Consider the following 19,028-nt stretch of genomic DNA (forward strand, 5'->3'; position numbering starts at 1 on the left):
CATTGTTAGAGTGCCAGAAATATGCTTGCCAAAAAGACTATTTTATGGAGAACTCACATAGGGTAAGAACTCACAAGGGGGTAAGAAGAAGTGATACTTGATACTAAGACACCCTGAAGATACCACTGAAGAACTTTAGAATTGATTGTACAGAATGGGAGACACTTCACAGGTTTTCCTGGCATGGTGTGCCCTCATCATTGAGGGTGCAGCTTTCTTATGAGGAAGGCAGAATCGAACATCTCAAAGGAAATGTGACATATGTTAGTCTAGAGTACTCACCCCAGCTGTCCATGTGGACTATTTGTGCCCAACCTATGGTAGAGCATTTTGATCTCATCTTGGTCTGATCAGCCACAGTTGGACACATTGTAATTTGTTTCAAACATAGTGATATCATTTTGCTCTTCTTCAATAAAGAAGAGCAAGAATCAACTAGTTTTAGGTCACTCCCACTATTTGTTATATTCACTCCTAAACATATGCTACTTAAATAAATTTGGAGAAAATCATGAGATCATTCACTACAAATTTATCTTTTACAAGTTTTTATACAACCTCAACTGGGCACTCACTGCTCCTAGGGAATTCTATGATAGCTCCTTTATCAAATTCCCATCCCACTCTCTAAATGACTCTTCTAAATCTTTTCATCCCTCCTCAAACCCTTCATCTCTTACTGCTCTCTCAAGTGTGATACTTGCTTCACAATTTTAAATAAAATAAATGGAAAAGTTTGCAATGAACTCTCTTTTCCTCTCCTCTTTCTAATCTATCATTCAAATGCATTCTGCCACTCTCTCCTCTTTTACCTGTCTCCTTTTGTCAAGTGTCTTTTTACCAAGGCTAACATTTCTGCTTGTTCAAGTGATTCCATTCCATCTTATTTTCTACAACTGAGTGTCTCTTCTGTGATTTCTACTCTTTGATTTATTTTTTTAATAAATTCCTTTCTTTAGGCTCTTTTCCTATTGCCTACAATCATTCTAATGTCCATCCTATCCTGAAAAAAAAGTCTTTATTTGATCCTTCCATTCTTGCTACCTATCATTCTATATCTCATTTGATCTTTTAGGATAAACATCTCAAAAAGATCATCAACAATAAGTATCTCCCCTTTTTCATTCATTCTTTTCTTTACCACTCTCAATTTGGCTTTTGACCTTATTCCACTAAAATTTCTCTCTTTAAAATTACCATTCATCTCTTAGTTGCCAAATTCCATGACCTTTTCTCAATCTTCATTCTCCTTGATTTCTTTGCAACCTTTGATATGGTTGATCACCATCTATTCTTTGATACTCTCTGCCTGTTCTAGATTTCCAGGATACCACCTTCTGGTTCTTTCCCTATTCAACTGACTGCTCCTTATGGATCTTTATGCAGATCACATCCTCCAACTGTAGATGTCAACTCAGGGATTTATCCTGGGCCCTCTTCTCTTCTTCCTCTCTACTCCTCGCATTGATCTCATTGGCTCCTTTGGATTTAATTACTCTTTCTATGCTGATAATTCTCAAATCTACTCATCTTGCCCAGTCTCTCTGCTGACTTCCAACCTTGCATTTCTAACTGCCTTTTATACATCTTTAACTGAACAACAAGTAAACATCCTAATTTTAACATGTTCCCTACCTCCTACCTTCCTTTTTGTTTTAGAGAGCAGCCCTAATCTCTCACTACCTAATAGTTATTCTCCCCTTCTTTCTGTTTCTTGCTCTCTCATTTAAACTGCTGCCATAGTTTGCTGATTTCTTCTCTGCCACATCTAGAATATAACATTTTCTCTCCTCTGACATTGCTACCAGTCTAATGCAGGGCCTCGTCTCTAAATTATGTCCTTAGCCTGATGGTGAATTTGACTGATTCAAGGTTCTCTTCTATCAGTCACCAAAATAATAATAATTTTCCTAAAGCACAGGATATATATTTCAAATTTCTTCTATTTTTTCAATCTTTTACTTTTTTCAGTCTTTTGTGAAATCATAGTTGTACTGTCTATAGTAATACTGGAATGCTGGGCAGTTTAGCTTGAGAAAGAACGTCAGTGTCTGGTATATTCTCTTGCCAGGTGATGTTCAGAATTTTCCTAAGACAATTTAAATGGAAACAATTCAGTTTCCTGACATGGTACTGGTAGACTGTACAGATTTCACAAAAGATTGAAAAAAAGATTGGTGTCTCATGGAATTGTTAACTTTCACTTTCCCAATTCCAGTTGTCAAGGAATTATTTTCTTCAGTGTTTTTATATCTCCTTTTCCATTTTGATCAATCCTGCTTTTTTATGAAGTTCTTCTCTTCATTGAGTTTTTTGCATATCATTTTCTATTTTCTGAATTCTGCTTTTTTCCTTTTCAGTAAATTTTTTAATTTCACTTATCATCTTGCCATTGTTTTACCATTTTAAAGTATTATCTTCTTTAGTATTTTTGTTCCACCTTTGCCAAATGTTTGACTCTTTGTGATTTTTCTTGCATGGTTCACATTTCTTTTACCAATTTTTTCTTTATTTCTCTAAAAAAAATTCACATTTTTTTCTTTGAAATTTTGTATGCTTATTTTTTTACTTTGTTGTATTTTTCTGAGTTTATATTTTTAACTTCCCTGTCAATATAGTAACTTCCTTTGGACAGGCTCTTTTTATTTTCATTTTAAAATGGAACTCTGCTTCCAGGGTGGAGGGGACACTGTCTCAATCTTTAAGCATTTCTTGTTGCTGCTGCTCTCAGAACTAATTTTGAGAGTTTCTAAATTATAAATTCTTCCAAAGTGGTACAAACTAGAGAGAGATGTGGTCTCTGTTCTCCTGGCTTGTACTTTGGTTTGTGAGTGACCACAACCACTCTTTCCAATACCAGAACCATGACCAGAGTTTCTATTATCCTCTGATGTTCCTCTTTTCCTTGAGGCTGTAACCATCTATGGGTAATGCAACAGAATCGTATGTCCTTTGCCAGCAAAGGAGTTTTTGTAGTATCCCTCATCTGATCCTCTTAAACTCCAGGGTCAGCTGCTATTTTGCTGGGACTAGGCCTGTACTGCACTGAATTATGTTCCACTTTCAACCTGGTGACCTTTCTGATTGACCTTCACTTTTCTGGCTTCTGCTACTCCAGAATTCATTTTGAGGCATTATTTAAAGTTGTTTGGAGAGGAATTTGGAAAAACTCAGACAAGTCCTCACCTTTTCTCTGCTCCTAGTTTCTGCTTGGGCCTATATCCACCTCTATGATGTCTTTGTAGAGAGAACATAAAAGTCAAATTCCTTCTCAATAAAAGTAATGACTTTTAATAGATGTACCAAAACTGATAGATGACCATGCAATGTTATTTTTAAAAAGAGTGTGAGGTTCTATTACCCATAAGATGGGAATGATGTGACTTGCTTTGAAGTGATAGGTTTCTTGAGATTCCTTCCAACTTTTAAATCTGGGAGAAATTCTACAGAGTCATTTTGTGAACAAGGGGCAGGGTTTTCTTCTGACTGGGATATAGGAAGGAGAATTGCAATATGGAAGCATGGGGGGACAACATTTGCTAGTGTCCTGAGAAAGTTTCCTTTACTCTCAAAACTGAAGATTTTATTATATTAACAGTGAACTCAAATCAGAAACTGATAAAAAAGGCAAAACAAAAGCAACAATAAATCTAAAAGTCTTATTATTCATTTAAAATGATTTGCTAACAGATTTCATTGGCTTCTTTTTACGGACTTGTATGTCTGAATCACATAGTGGAATTAGAGTTAAATGATGTAGGTTTAAATCTGGACTTTGCTACTTGCTACCTTTGTGACCTTGAGTAAGTTATGGAATCTCTCCAACCCTCAACTTGCTCACCCATAAAATCAGAGGGCTGGACTACATGGCCCCTAAGATCTCTCCAACCTCTAAATCTATAAGTCTATAACTTTTAATTTAGGTAAAATGCTTGTCCAGGAAGGAAGTAAAATCTCATGAATAAAATGCTTAGAAGATAACTTCTGATATTAGTGATCTCTCCTCTCCCTGAGTCTCCTTACTTTGGGTTGTAAAAAATAAAGCTAAAAATATTTTCAAAGATATTTTATGACTTTTTTTCTTTCTCTTGATGTGTGTATGTGTGTGTGTCTATCTATATATATGTTGCATTGATAAATCCATGCATTTATAATTAAAACCTTAAATCTTTTTTTTTGACATAATACATGACAACTTTTAAAAACTGAAGATAATAAGCTTTGGTCTTCATTTAAACCCCACAGTTATTTCTATGGCTACGGATGGTAATTTCCAACATAAGTCTTTTAAAATTATTTTTGATTATTGTACTGCTGAAATGAACAAGTCCATCGTAGTTGATCATCATCCTATGGTGGTGTTGGTGATGTTCTTTTGGTTCTACTCATTTCATTCCATATCAATTCATGCAAATCTTTCCAGTAAAGTCTTATGTCTTGTGAGGAAATGTGATATAGAGAAAAGAATGATGAATTTAGAAGACATAAGTGAGACACTTAAATGATGTATGACCTTGGGCTAACCTTTCTGAGTCTCATTTCTTCATCTGTCAAATGGAGATTACATTTGCATGACAACTCAAAGGACTGCTTTTTAAGCAAAGAGCTTTTTATACTTTGAAATTCTGTAGTAAAAATGGCAAAATATTAGCTATGAGATAATATGATATAAAGAATCTAAGCTCTCCTCAAAGTGATTGGGAATGCCTGTGTCTAATTCCCACTTCTGAAACATCCTAACTTTGTTATACTAGGCAAGTCACTTCTCAGTGTTCTAAGATTTTAAGTTGTAAAGGAAGACATCAAACTTTTATGTAAAGGGAATTTCTTCTAATAGGAGTTTACTATAGGAATGAAACCACAAGTCTAGTCCCTGTCTTCTAAGATTCTGATAGTAACAATCACTGGTTCTGTGATTCCAGGTTCCCAGTTTTTTTCTTTATTTCCTTTATTATTTTGAAGCTTTAAAATTCTAAAGTGAAAGGCAGCTTGGATGTCAAGAATAGAGAATTCATGAAAATGTTAAAATGTATATTTTTCACAATTCATAGGACTTTCAGGGAGAATCCCCCACCTCTTTTGTAAAAAATTTATTTATTTTCATTCATATGTACATGTATGTTTCCAAGTTACAAAATTTCCTTCCACCTTCCCTTCCCATATGTTTACAAATTAGTAATTTTTGCATGAGGAATTAGGATTAAGGGAAAGAGATAAATAAGAGATCATTTTCATAAAGTGTTCATCAGATTTGGAAGGGTTTTTTTTTATGTGTTTTGCTTTGTTTTTCTTCCTCTGGTTGGGGATAATATGGTCCATAACCAGTCACATACCATTGTCCTAGCTCTCTGGATTGCCAAGAGGAGCTGCTTCCATCAAGGTTTTACATTTCATAATATTATTGATGATGTGTATGTTGTTCTTTTGGTTCTGCTCCCTTTGTTCAGCATCGGATCCCATAAGTCATTCCATGCTTCTCTAGAGTCCGACCATTTATGGTTTCTGATAGAACAGAAGTATTCCATAGTATTCATGTACCATAACTTGTTTAGCAATTGGACCTTTCCCATTTTTTATAATTTCTTCTAAATATAGACCTAGAATTGGAATTGCTGTGGCAAAGGGTATGAACAGTTTTATTGCTCTTTGGGCATAGTCCCCCCATTTCTTTTTAAAAACTATGCCAGGGTGAGTATATGTATTGAAATGTGCTTTCTAGCTTTTCTCCTTAAAATGCCATTGAGGTTTCTGAATTGTAAGTTTTATAGTAGAGGTATTAGGGCCTAGGAAGGCAGTTTATTGATCTTGAAAATCCTTTATTTCCAGGAATGAAGGAACCATTGCTCAGCAACAAGAGCTCCTTACCACTAACCTGGCTAGGAAGAGGTAACAGGTGCTATCCCAGCTCTGTTAGATCTCAGATATATGCAGACCTAGCAGTAAGCTCACCAGACAGGTACAGTGTGCCTCTGACAGCTGCCTGCTCCCTGAATGACCAACCCCACTTCCTGGAATACTGAATAGCAACCAACATTTGTCACCTAATTGAGATGATCAAATGAGGCTGAATTTGTATTCAGTTCACTCATTCCTAAATGATTAGACAGTACAAATGAGAGAACAAATAGAAGATGATGTGCATATTGATGGTCAAGGAGGCCCTGATTAGTGAATAATTGCAATTCCACCATGGTTTCATATAGCAGAATTTGATAGTGAACTGCCTGGAAATTTGAGACACCAACTGAATTGCTAAATCAGTCCAGTGTTAATTTTTTTTTCAGCACACTTCCATGTTTCTGAAAGGTTGAAATCTTAAAACTTAGCTTCTGATATTAAATCCTTTGTGTTAGTTTTTTAATTTATATTTTTATTTATTTATACATTACTAAAATAGTCTTATTGTAAGAATAAACATAATTCCCTTTCTCCCCACAAAAATAAAAAACCTCATGAGAAATAAAGTGAAAGAAAGAGAAAAAAAATATGCTTTAGTCTGTGTTCCAATACCATCAGTTCTGTCTCTGGGGTGGATTGCATTTTTTATCATAGGTCCATTAGAGAAATTACTTCCATATTTTTCCCATAGTGGCTATTGCTGATTGCAATTCTTTCCATCCATTCTTTCCCACGTCCATTTATTCTATTCTCTCTCTCTCTCCTTTGACTCTGTCCCTCTTCAAAAATATGCTATGGGGCAACCAAGTGGTGCAGCAGATAGAACACTGGCTCTGGGACCAGGAGGTCCTAAGCCCACATCCTACCCAGGATACCAAGCAACCACCCAGTTGTGTGGTCCCAGGCAGGTCACCCAATCCCATAACTTCGCAAAAAAAAATTATTGTATCTGATTACTCTCTCCCATGATGTACCCTCTCTTCTATCATCTTCACTGCCCCTCCCATCCCTCTGTAACCTTTGTCCCATCCCTTTTCTCTCCTTTCTCTTCAAAGGTAAAAGATTTCCATACCCTATTGTGTATGTTTCTGCTCTGAGCCATTTCCTATGAGATTGAAGGCTCACTCATTTCCCCTCTCGTTCCCCCCCTTGCACTCTATTGCAAAAACTTTTTCTTGACTCTTTTCTGTAAAATATCTTAGCCCATTCTACCTCTCCTTTCCCTTTCTCCCAGTACATTCACTTTTCACCCAATGACTCAATCTTTACAGTATATTATGCCTTCATATTCAGCTCTCTATTGTGCCTTGTTTATATATACTTCCAACTGCTCTAATAAATGAGAAGGTTCATATGAGTACTATCAGTATCATCTTCCCATGCAGGAATATATGCAGTTCAACATCATTAAATCCCTCATAATTTGTTCTCCCCATCCACCCTCTCTGTGCTTCAACTGAATCCTGTACTTGGAGATCAAACTTTCTGTTCAGCTCTGGTCATTTTAACAGGAACTTGTAAAATACCCCAATTTTAATGAATGTCCATCTTTTCCCCTGGAAGAGAATGTTCAGTTTTGCTGGGTAATTCATTCTCTTTTGTCTTCCAGATTATTATATTCCAAGCCCTATCAGCCCTTGATGTGGATGCTGCTAAATCCTGTGTAATCTGACTGTAGCTCTATGATATTGGAATTGTTTCCTCTCTGGCTGCTTGTAATATTTTCTCTTTGATTTGGGAGTTCTAGAATTTGGCTATAATATTCTTGGGGGTTGATTTTTTTTCTTTTTTCTTTTGCAAGGCAAATGGGGTTAAGTGGCTTGCCCAAGGCCACACAGCTAGGTAATTATTAAGTGTTTGAGACCGGATTTGAACCTAGGTACTCCTGACTCCAGGGCAGGTGCTTTATCCACTGCCACCTAGCTGCCTGGGGTTAATTTTTTTTTTTATCTTTCTTGAGGTAGATTCTCTCAATTTCTATTTTGTCCTCTACTTCTAGGAAATGCGGACTATTTTCCTGTAGAAATTCTCTTTAGAAGTGAAGTCAAGGCTCCTTTCCAGATCATGACTTTCAACTTCTCCAGATCAGTTTTTTCTAATGAGATATTTCACATTTTCTGCAAGTTATTCATTCTTTTGGTTTTGTTTTATTGTTTCTTGTTTCCTTGCAAATTTATCAGCTTCTTTTAATTCCATTTTACATTTGATGGAGTTGTTTTCCCCAGAGAGTTTTCTTATCTCCTTTTCCATCTGGCCAGTTCTGCTTTTTTAAGGTATTCTTCTCTTCCTCATTAACTTTCTGCACTGCCTTTTCCATTTGCCCTAAACTGATTTTTAACATGTTGTTTTCTTCAGCAATTTTTTTTTATCTCTGACTAAGCTGCTGACTTGGTTTTCATGTTTTTTTCTGCATTACTCTCATTTCTCTTTCCAATTTTTCCTCTATCTCCCTTACTTGATTTTCAAAATCTTTTTTTTAACTCTTCCATGGCCTGAGCCCAATTCCTATTTTTCTTGGACACTTTGGATACAGAAGCCTGGACTTTGTTATCTTCTAGGTATGTGTTTTGTTTCTCCATGGGAACAAAGTAATTATCTATTGTCAAGTTCCTTTTTTTCCTGTTTACTAATTTCCCCAGCCTGTGCTCTGGTTTTTGAAGTGCTTCCCAAGCTTTTGAATTATGATTGGGACACTCTCCCTCCATAACCCCACCACCACCACCACCAAGGACCTAAGGACCTCAGTTCCTTCAAGGTCTTATGAGTGGCTCTGACTTCTCTGCCTGGAGCTGTGAGCTCCACTTTGGCAGTATGGGGGCTCAGACTGTGACCAGGGTCTAAATATGGGAAGCACAGGAGTCCTATACAAGGGGCAGAGGAGAAACCTCATCCGCTTCCCCTAACCCCCTTACCTTCTGTGGCCTGAGCACTCTGGGGGCAGCTGCCTGTGGCTCCCTGCTGGGTGGCTCTGTCGGCCTGCTTCCATTTCCTGGGGTCTGGTCTGTGCTGACGGTTACCCTGGCCTGGGTTTTGCACTCTATCTGGGAGAGGCTTACCCATTGATTTTCCAAGTTGTGTTTGGTGTTCCCTGGGTTGGGAGGTCTGGATACCACTTCTGCTGCCTTAAACCATCACCTCCAGGGACCCAGGCATCCTATGGGTTGTTCCTGGAAACCTTTGTGTTTCTTGAAGCATTTTTTTAGGATTTTGCAAGGCAAATAGGGTTAAGTGGCTTTCCCAAGGCCACTTGTCTGAGGCCAAATCTGAACTCAGGTACTCCTGACTCCAGGGTTGGCACTCTATCCACTGTGCCACCTAACTGCCCCAACTTAAAGCATTTATGAAAGAGAAGAATTGTATCTGTGACATCTTTTACACCTGTAGTTTCTAGGATAGCATGCTTAACCTAGATTACCTTGTGATACTTTTTCTTAAATGTCCATAATTAGCAAAGCATCACACATCTATATATGACACAAAGTATATGAGCAAATATTATCTTCATAGGAGAATGCAATTCCAATAATGACTTTTTGGAAAAACTTTCTTATATTCTAATGGGATACTATGGGCTCACTACTCACCAAACTCCAATGAGACTTTTTTCCTTTCACATTGATATCTCCATGCTTGGGTCACAGATTTCTAGAAATGATCTCTTATTGCCACTGCTCTTCTTGTGCTGAATTCATGACTATTTGTTTTACCTTCAGAAACATGTAGAATAATTTTTAAAAGATATAGAATATGTTGTAAAATTTACTTTCTACTAATTTTATTTTTCATAATGTAAATAAAATAGTTATTATTATATATCCTTTTAAGACCATTAAGAAAAAACTAGATGAAGAGTAGAAATGATAGAATGCTACACAAAAAGTCACCTTGCCATTAGAGTTCAATGTAGTTAAAAAGGAAAATGAATATCTTTTCCCTAGACTTTTATATAGAATTTAGAAAAAGGATAAAGACACATAGTCTGAGATAACTAAAATAGAAATTTGCTTAATAACAAAATTTAGTTGCACAAATTCAAATTTTAAAGATAAGAGAGAAAAAGGAAAGGAACATAAACAGACTGTTATAGCTACATAGGAAGCTCATTAATTAGTATAAATAAAAATTAGATATACATGACAATGTATTGCATACATATAAAATTACAAACATATATACCTAGCAATGAAGATATGGAAAATGAAAGAATATGCTGTAAGAATGGTATCAATAGTATTATAATGATGGGAAAATGTGCTCATATTTTTGAGTTATAGCTATAGCAGTCCTCAAAATTTAAAACAAGCAAAAAAAGAAAACCCTCTGAAAACACACATTAACAAAATAGATAAGTATGGGATCAACAAATTGAGGATATAACTTAAAAACCTAGAAAATAAGCAACAATAACAATACCACAATATAACAAGACAGAATCTTGAAAATTGGACGAGAAATAGATAAATAGGGAGAAAAAACTTTATAGTTTTTTTTTAATATTGCAACCAGGATAAGGGGAAAAATCTTTATATCAAAAATCTCTTATAAGAATCTGATATACAAAATATGCTGAGAACTAACAAAAGTATATGAACAATCATTATATAATAGATAAAAGGTTCATGGAATCTGATAAATAGCAGCTCCTGAATGATTAATTATTTGATGGCTTCATTGTAAATATATGAATAATTTTCAAAAGAAGAATATTTGATTACAAGAAGAACAATATTAAGAGAATAAACTTCATAATGACATTGAAGTCTTACTGCATGCCCTGGAAATTTTCCATGACAAGGAACAGTTGTGGAAAGATTGTCAAACTGGCATAACATTAGATCTGGTACAACTGTTCTAGAAGGCAATTTGGAATTGTACTAAGAAATTATTGGGAAACTGAGTGGCATAGTGGATATGAATAATAGGTTTGGAACAAGAAGACTTCCTCTCCTTGTGTTTTACATCTGACCTCTAAACCTAACCATGTGACCCTGGGCAAATCACTTTATTCTGTGTGCCTCAGTTTACTTATCTGTAATGTGATCTGGAGAAGGAAATGGCAAGCCTCTTCAGTATCTTTGTCAAGAAATCCCAAATGGGGTCACAAAGAGTCAGATGCAGCTGCAAAATGATTGAACAGAAATAAATTATTAAAATATCTAAACCCTTTGACCTAGATATCCCACTATTTTTATATAATATATATATTACATAAAATAAATTCAAAGACAGAAAAATCATATATTCAATGAAATTTTGATATTACTGCTTTCTGTCATAAAAAGAAGATCTAGGAATAGAGTATATACTTGTTGAGGGAGCAATGGCTAAAGAATATAAAAAATTATAAATGAAAGGAACAACCACCAAAAAGTAAAACTGAATTGTTTTGACTAAACTTATCTCAGAAAGAGATGAGAAAATGCAGGTCCATCTCTTCTTTGTAGAAGTAGGATAGAGGATATGATAAAAATAACTAGATCATCATAATAAAAAATATGAGAAAATGCAGGCTCCTCCTTTCTTTATAGTGTCAAATTTCATTGATAAGTTAATTATAGTTGCATTCTACTCATTTTTTCTTTACTCCATTTTCTTTTTCATTCTTTGTTAATGATATCCCTCTGGGTAGGGGATGTAGGAGGGATACATTGGTTGTAATACATTTGGAAATGAAAATGATAATTAAAATCAATATTCTTTTAATTTCAGGAAAGCTAAAACTCAAAACAAGATATTTTAAAAAAATGCAATGAAACTAAGAAAATTGATAAATGCTTTTTAAAAAGTTATGTATGTAATGAAAAATAGGTAGTTTCACTCTGTGAAACAGTTTGGTACAATAACTTTTGGCAGAGCAATCAAAATTATTCAACTTCTATTTGCTTCTATTCTCATTAGTAAGGATAATAATGACCTTATTGGGATAACATCATATAATTAACAAAGATTAAAATAAAGATAAATGAGTAAAAGCAAGAGAGAAATTAACTTCTCTAAATAAGTTCAAGCCACCTCTAAATAAATTATATCCCAGTTTACTAAAAGAACTTGTAGGTATGGTAGATGTAACATTGTCATTAGACTTTAAGAATTATAGAACATGTTAGAAGTGTGAAAGGAATGCAGACAGGATAATATATTGATTTTTAAAATGACAATCAGTACTTACAAACTATAGGTTAATTAGATTGAATTTAATTCTAGGTAAAGTTCCAGGAATAATTATTAAAATGATTATTTGCTAGGGCTTAGAAATGCTGATCACTATGAACTCTTATGGTTTAATTATGAACAAGTTATATACTTTACTGGTTAGTTTGCTTGCCACAAGTCTTTCCCCATTTTACTTCATCCTCCCTTCAGCTTTCAAAATAATCTTCCAAAGCACAGGTCTTCTCTATTCAATAAATTCCAGTGGCTCCAAATCCTGGATAGAATCAATAATAAAATTATCTGAAGTTCATCTCTACTTATCTCTGCCCTCTTTCTTTCCTGGTTTCCTTCAGTTCTCAGCTAAAATCTCATCAGCTAAAGGAAGCCTTTCCTGACAACCCCCCCTCCTTAATTTTGTTGAATATTTCCATTTTATCTGTTGTATAGTTACCTTTGATGATTCTAGTATATAATTATTTTTTCTTACTTGCTGTTACTCTTATTGGATCATGCACTTTTTTGAGAGCAGGAACTGTCTTTAAACTCTCATCTCTAGTGTTTATAGCACAGTCCCTGGCACAATGCAGGCATGTTTAATGTTTTTTAATGACTGAATACCTATCTTCCTTTCATTTTTGCATATGATTGCTAAATATATAGATACAAGAAATTCCCTAAGCAGATACTAGATTTTAGTTAGACATTGGATAAAGTTTCTAGCATCAGAAATCCTTCTGCAATCTATACAGAGAACAATAAGAATAGTAAGGTAATTGCTATAATGCCAAATAAACAGTTGTAAAAATAGCATGCTTTTCTTCAAAAAGAAAATTTGTTTGAAAAATTATTCATTTTCTCTAATATTTAAAGAACTGTCATTTGGTTGAAAGTTTAGTTCTATTGTTATTGACTCCTGAAGAAACTGGATAATATGGGAAACAATTGTTTTATAAGGAGAGACTCAAAAAATTAAGAGTTCTTTCCAAGTGGAATCAGATATTTTGGAAACTGCTAAGTTTTCCTTGTCATTGACTATCTTCCCACATTAGGCTGTTAACACAGGAGATTTGACCCAGTGATCCATACAGTCCCTTAATTTCTATAATTCTATAATTTTAATAAATTTTTTGTTGAAATTGCATAACATTGAATTCTGCTACCCCTGCATCAATATCCAATAATATTCTGTTTGACATTTATTGCTAAGAAGTATGTGATTGAACATTTTAAAAAAATTTACCTTATAATCATAGTTTACCTTACAATCACCTGACTACAATTCTTCTTCAGTTGTTTCTTCCTTACGAATAACTAACTCAGGGCAGCTAGGTGCTGCAGTGGATGGAGCACCAGCCCTGGAGTCAGGAGTACCTGAGTTCAAATCTGGCCTCAGACACTAAATAATTACCTAGTTGTGTGGCCTTGGGCAAGCCACTTAACCCCATTTGCCTTGAAAAAAAAACTAAAAAAAAGAATAACTAATGATTCCCTTTTCTATAATCATTTAATGACAAATGTATAGGTACTATCCTTCCCATTAACTCCCCATAATACCATTCAGGGAGGAAATTATTTTTCCCACATCAGTCACTTTTTCTTACAAAATAATCCATATACATAATCAGTCTAAATTATTCTGAGTGATTCACTAAGTTTTCTTCAGAGGTCATCAACTGGATAAAAACACACTCCGATATATCTGTTTATATATTTTACTTTCTAATTTCATAAACATTATTTCATACAAGAGAATATTACAATTACACAGTAGAATTAAGTGACATTAGGAAAATTGTTATTCTGACTTCTTTTTATCACAGGATCCAGAATTTCAGTAATGGAATGGATGCCAGTTGCCAAATAGTCTAATCCTAATCATCAAAAGGATAATAGGTTTTACTCTAGGCACCAAAAAATGTCTCACTTGTGACATTCTAAGACCTCAATAAAAGTCTATAGATGATTTTTATACCAGTGCATTTAAAGAGGTTGTTAAATTTCAGAAGTTTGGAACATTCTTACAAAAAAGCATTTAAAATCAGATGTCTCACTGAAGAAGCAAATTGAATTTAATATCTTTTTTTTAAAATCAGCATTTCAGGGGCAGCTAGGTGGCACAATGGATAGAGCACCAGCCTTGGAGTCAGGAGTACCTGGGTTCAAATCTTGCCTCAGACACTTAATAATAATTGCCTAGCTATGTGAACTTGGGTAAGCTACTTAACCCCATTTGCCTTGCAAAACCTAAAAAAAAGTCAGCATTTCAGTTAATTAGTAAAGGGAGCTCTTAGTGAGTAAATTTCTTGTACCAATGAAGATTGCCAATGGTTCTTTAACTTTTAGATTTAGCGTGTTGCCTCTGTCACTGGAAGGTTAAGTGACTTGTCCAAGGTCACACAATCAGTACCTAACAGCAGGAGGACTTGAATCCAGTCTCCTGGAGTCTTAAACTGACTCTTTCTTTACTACATCATACTATTTCTTTTAATGAACTTCTTAAGTGTTAACATTTTAAATAGAAAAAAAATTGGTAATGGAACTAGAAAAGCATAGCTCTTACAATCATCTCCTAAAAAGAATGATCAATTCAAATATGCTTCACAATTGGTATGTAGGGCTATTTTTTTCTAGATGTTCTATTGTACTTTGAAAATGATGAATCTCCTATATGATTAGGTTGTATTATCTGCATAGTAATCTTATTGTATACATCCTTTTCACCTCAAGAATCCTTTCCTACAGTTCTGAAATGTTAACTTAGAGCATGCTATGCTTATTACTTTTGATACCAATTAAGATTAAGGAATACCAGGGTGGCTAGGTGGTGCAGTGGATAGAGCACCAGCCCTGGAGTCAGGAGTACCTAAGTACCTAAGTTCACACCTAGCTGTGTGGCATTGGGCAAGCCACTTAACCCCATTGCCTAGCAAAAACCTAAAAAAAAAAAAGATTAAGGAATACCAAAATACTGTATTTGTGTAATTAAGTCAGGCTTATCAAAATACAAATAAAAGTTTTCTTTAATTTCCTTTAGTTTGAAGTAACCACTAATATTATTTTACAACTTGATGGCAGTGATTAGAATGCTGAGCTGTAAATCAGGGAAAACTGTGTTGAAATTCTGCCTCTAGTACTTATTGACTAAGTAAACCTAGGCAAGTCAGTTTTATATCTTTTACTCATTTTCAGTTGTGTTCAAGTCTTTGTGATCACTTTTGGGGTTTTCTTGGCCAAGATGTTGGAGTAGTTTGCCTTTTCTTTCTCCAATTCTTTTTGTAGATGAGGAAACTGAACCAAACAGGATTAAGAGTCTTGCCCAGGGTCACAGAGTTAAGTATGTATCTAAGGTCAAATTTGAACTCGGGTCTTCTTGACTCCAGGCCAAGCACTCTCTCCACTGTGTCACCTAGCTGCCCTAAAACATCTTTATAAGTATCAATCAATTCCTTGGTCTTAAACTAATTTATCCATGGACTGTGATCTGTGTGAGTGGAAAGAAATTTTTTCAGTGAGGATCTCATAGATCCTTTCTCTATATTCATACCTATTTCATATTTTCATTTAGCTTTTCAGCATGCAGTTTTACTCATGTAGTTCTGTGATCACATAAAATCAAGTGTTCTTTCCATTTTGTAAGTCATTCATGCTTGCCTTTATTATTCAAGATAATTTCCTCAGTTTCTTCTGATGTCAAAAGGATACCAGTAGAGTCATCAAAGACTCCAATATTATCCCTAGATCTCACTAAGTGACCTTTTCATTTTCTTTTTCTCTAATATGTTTCCTTGATAAGACCCCCCTTTTTTTTTTACCAATTTTAACTTAAAAGTCATAATTTCTTATATACTGTATATGTATAGCTCGCCTACATCTCTCTATTACCCATTATATGATACTCATTTATAATTTACTGACAGCCATACATTATTGGTAGAATATTGAAATTAAAAAGTTGAGTTTTTGTTTTTCAATAAACACAATATATGTCTTTGGAGCATTATTATTTTTTTTAGGATTTTGCAAGGCAAATGGGGTTAAGTGGCTTGCCCAAGGCCACACAGCTAGGTGATTATTAAGTGTCTGAGGCTGGATTTGAACTCAGGTACTCCTGACTCTAGGGCTGGTGCTATAGCCATTGTGCCACCTAGCTGCCCCTGGAGCATTATTTTTGATGTTATTGTTTTTTACCTAATTATATTTTTCCTTTTTCTTTTTGAATTTTAGGGAGTACAATTTATTACCAATGGTTATGTGGGGTTATATCCTCAAAGCACATAGGCACCGAGTGTCCAGAGAACAAGATTTTTTTTTCAGTAGTTTAACATTTTATTTGTTTTCCAATTATATATATGTAATAGTAGTATCTACCTATCATTTTTTGTAAGGTTTTGGATTTTACAATTCCCCCCCTTCCCTCCCCCTCATAGAAGGCTGTCTGATAGTCTTTACATTGTTTCCATGCTATACATTGATCGAAATGAATGTGTTATAAGAGTAAATGTACGAGTAAACATAAACCCCCCTCCTACCCCAAGAAGATGCGAAACCTCAAGAATAGAGAGAGAGAAAAAAATGTACTTCATTCTGTGTTCAGATTCCAATGACTCTGTCTCTGGGGTGAGTTCCTTTCTTTACCATAAGTCCACCAGAGAAGTTGCTTTAATATTTTTCCCACAGTTGCTATTACTAGCTGTACCCCCACTTTATTCCTCCCCACTCTCATTTATTCTATTCTCTCTCTCCTTTCATCCTGGCCCTGTCCAAAAGTACGTTTTATCTGAGTATCCTCTCCCTTGATTTTCTCTCTCTTCTATCACCTATTCCCCCATTCCCTCCCCCCCATTTCCCCCTTCTTCCATCCCTTTCTTCTCATTTTTCTCTAGGGTAAGATAGATTTCCTCACCCTATTAAGTGTGTATATTATTTCCTCTCTGAACCATTTCTGATGAGAATGAAGGCTCACTCATTCCTCCTTGCCTTCCCCCTTTCCACTCCATTGAAAAAGCTTTTTCTTGACTCTTATGTGAAATTTCTTAGCTTCTTCTTCATCTCCTTCCCCTTCCTCCCAGTACTTCCCTTTATCACCCATTGACTCCATCTTTTCACTATATTATACTATTATATTCAGCTCCTTCTTGTGCCTTATCTATATATGCTCCTTCTAACTCTTCTTATGAATGAGAAATTTCTTATGAGTTATCAGTAACTTCTTTCCATGCAGGAATGCAAACAGTTCAGCATCATTAAGTTCCTTATAATTAATCCTTATCATCCACCCCCTCTATGGTTACCCCAAGTCCTATACTTGGAAATCAAACTTTCTGTTCAGCTCTGGTTGTTTCAAAAGGAAAGTTTGAAAGTCCACTGTTTCATTGAAAGTCCATATTTTCCCCTGAAATAGGATGTTCACTTTTGCTAGGTAGTTGATTCTCGATTGTAAACCAAGATCTTTTGCCTTCTGGAATATCATATTCCAATCCCCACGAGCCCTTAATGTAGTTGCTGCCAGATCCTGTGTAATCCTGACTATGGAGCCTTGGTAGTTGAATTGTTTGTTTCTGGCAGCTTTTAGAATTTTCTCTTTGATTTGGGAGTTTTGGAATTTGGCTACAATATTCCTGGAAGTTTTTCTTTTGGGATCTCTTTCAGGAGATGACCTATGAATTCCCTCAATTTCTATTTTACCCTCTGCTTCTATGATCTCAGGCCAATTTTGTTGTATTATTTCTTTAAAAATGAAGTCAAGGTTCTTCTCCTGATTGTGGCTTTCAGATAGCCCAATAAATTTTAAATTATTTCTTCTGGATCTGTTTTCAAGGTCAGTTGTTTTCCCAGTGAGATATTTCACATTTTCTCCTAATTTTTGACTTTTTTGGGGCAGAGTTTTATTTCTTCCTGCTTTCTTGCAAAGTCATCAGCTTCCTTCAGTTCCATTTTGCATTTGAAGGGGTTATATTCTTCAAAGAGCTTTTTGTATCTCCTTTTCCAGCTGGCCAATTCTGCTTTTTAAGGCATTCTTCTCCTCATTTGCCTTTTTTTTTGTTTTGCTTTTTTTTTCATTAGGTCTAAACTGGTTTTTAACATATTATTTTCTTCAGTATTTTTTTTTGTATATTTTTCACCAAATTGTCGATTTGGTTTGCATGATTTTTCTATATAGCTCTCATTTCTCCTCCCATTTTTTTCCTCCATCTCCCATAATTGCTTTTTTAAAGTCTTTTTTGAGTTCATCCATAGTCTGAGCCCACTTTCTATTTCCAAAGGTTTTGGATACAGAAGCTTCGATTTTGTATTCATCTGAATATATGTTTTGATCTTCCATGGGACTAAAGTAATTCTCTATGGTCAGATTCTTTTTTTTTCTGTTGTTTACTCATTTCCTCAGCTCAGGACAGCACTTCCAAGGCTTTGGTTTTTTTTTTTTGGGGGGGGGGGACACCCCACTGGGACCTTTATTCCTCCAAGGTCTTATGCTCTCTTGCTTGTGCTTTGATATGTAGATGACCACCTCACTTCCCTCTGCTCTGGAGATATAAGGAGGGATTCTGCTTGGTTACTTAGTATGGAAGCCCAAATTGCAACCTGGATCTGAGTGTAGGCTAGCAGCAGAGTCCTACCCCAAGAGAGAGCAGAGAAATCTCTGCAGTCTTCCCTGACCATCTCTGGTGTGCAGGCTGCTTTCTCCAGATTCTAGCTGCAGATTATGTGGCTAGTGCTCCTCACTCCACACTCATTCTGGTGTAGCAGAGTTCTCTCCCTGGGCTGGGCTGGGCTGGACTGGGCTGGGCTGGGCTGGGCTGGGCTGGGCTGGGCTGGGCTGGGCTGGGCTGCACTGTGCTGTGGCGAAGGCTTTTTTTTTTTTCCAACCCTCAGTCCTGGTGAAACACACCTTTCCCAAGGAACTTCTAAGTTACCTCTCAGTCTTTCTGTGGGTTCTGCCCCTCTAAATTTTCTCTAGAGTCATAATTTGTTGGCTT

At 35.5% G+C, this 19,028-nt stretch overlaps 1 protein-coding gene across 1 annotated transcript in view; it reads left to right on the forward strand.

Moving 5' to 3' along the window:
• Positions 1-19,028, forward strand: part of CNBD1 (cyclic nucleotide binding domain containing 1) — a 568,311-nt gene that overhangs the window by 231,977 nt on the left and 317,306 nt on the right. The window lies entirely within an intron of this gene.

Source organism: Macrotis lagotis, chromosome X (assembly GCF_037893015.1).
Source record: "Macrotis lagotis isolate mMagLag1 chromosome X, bilby.v1.9.chrom.fasta, whole genome shotgun sequence".
Lineage (NCBI taxonomy): Eukaryota > Metazoa > Chordata > Mammalia > Peramelemorphia > Peramelidae > Macrotis > Macrotis lagotis.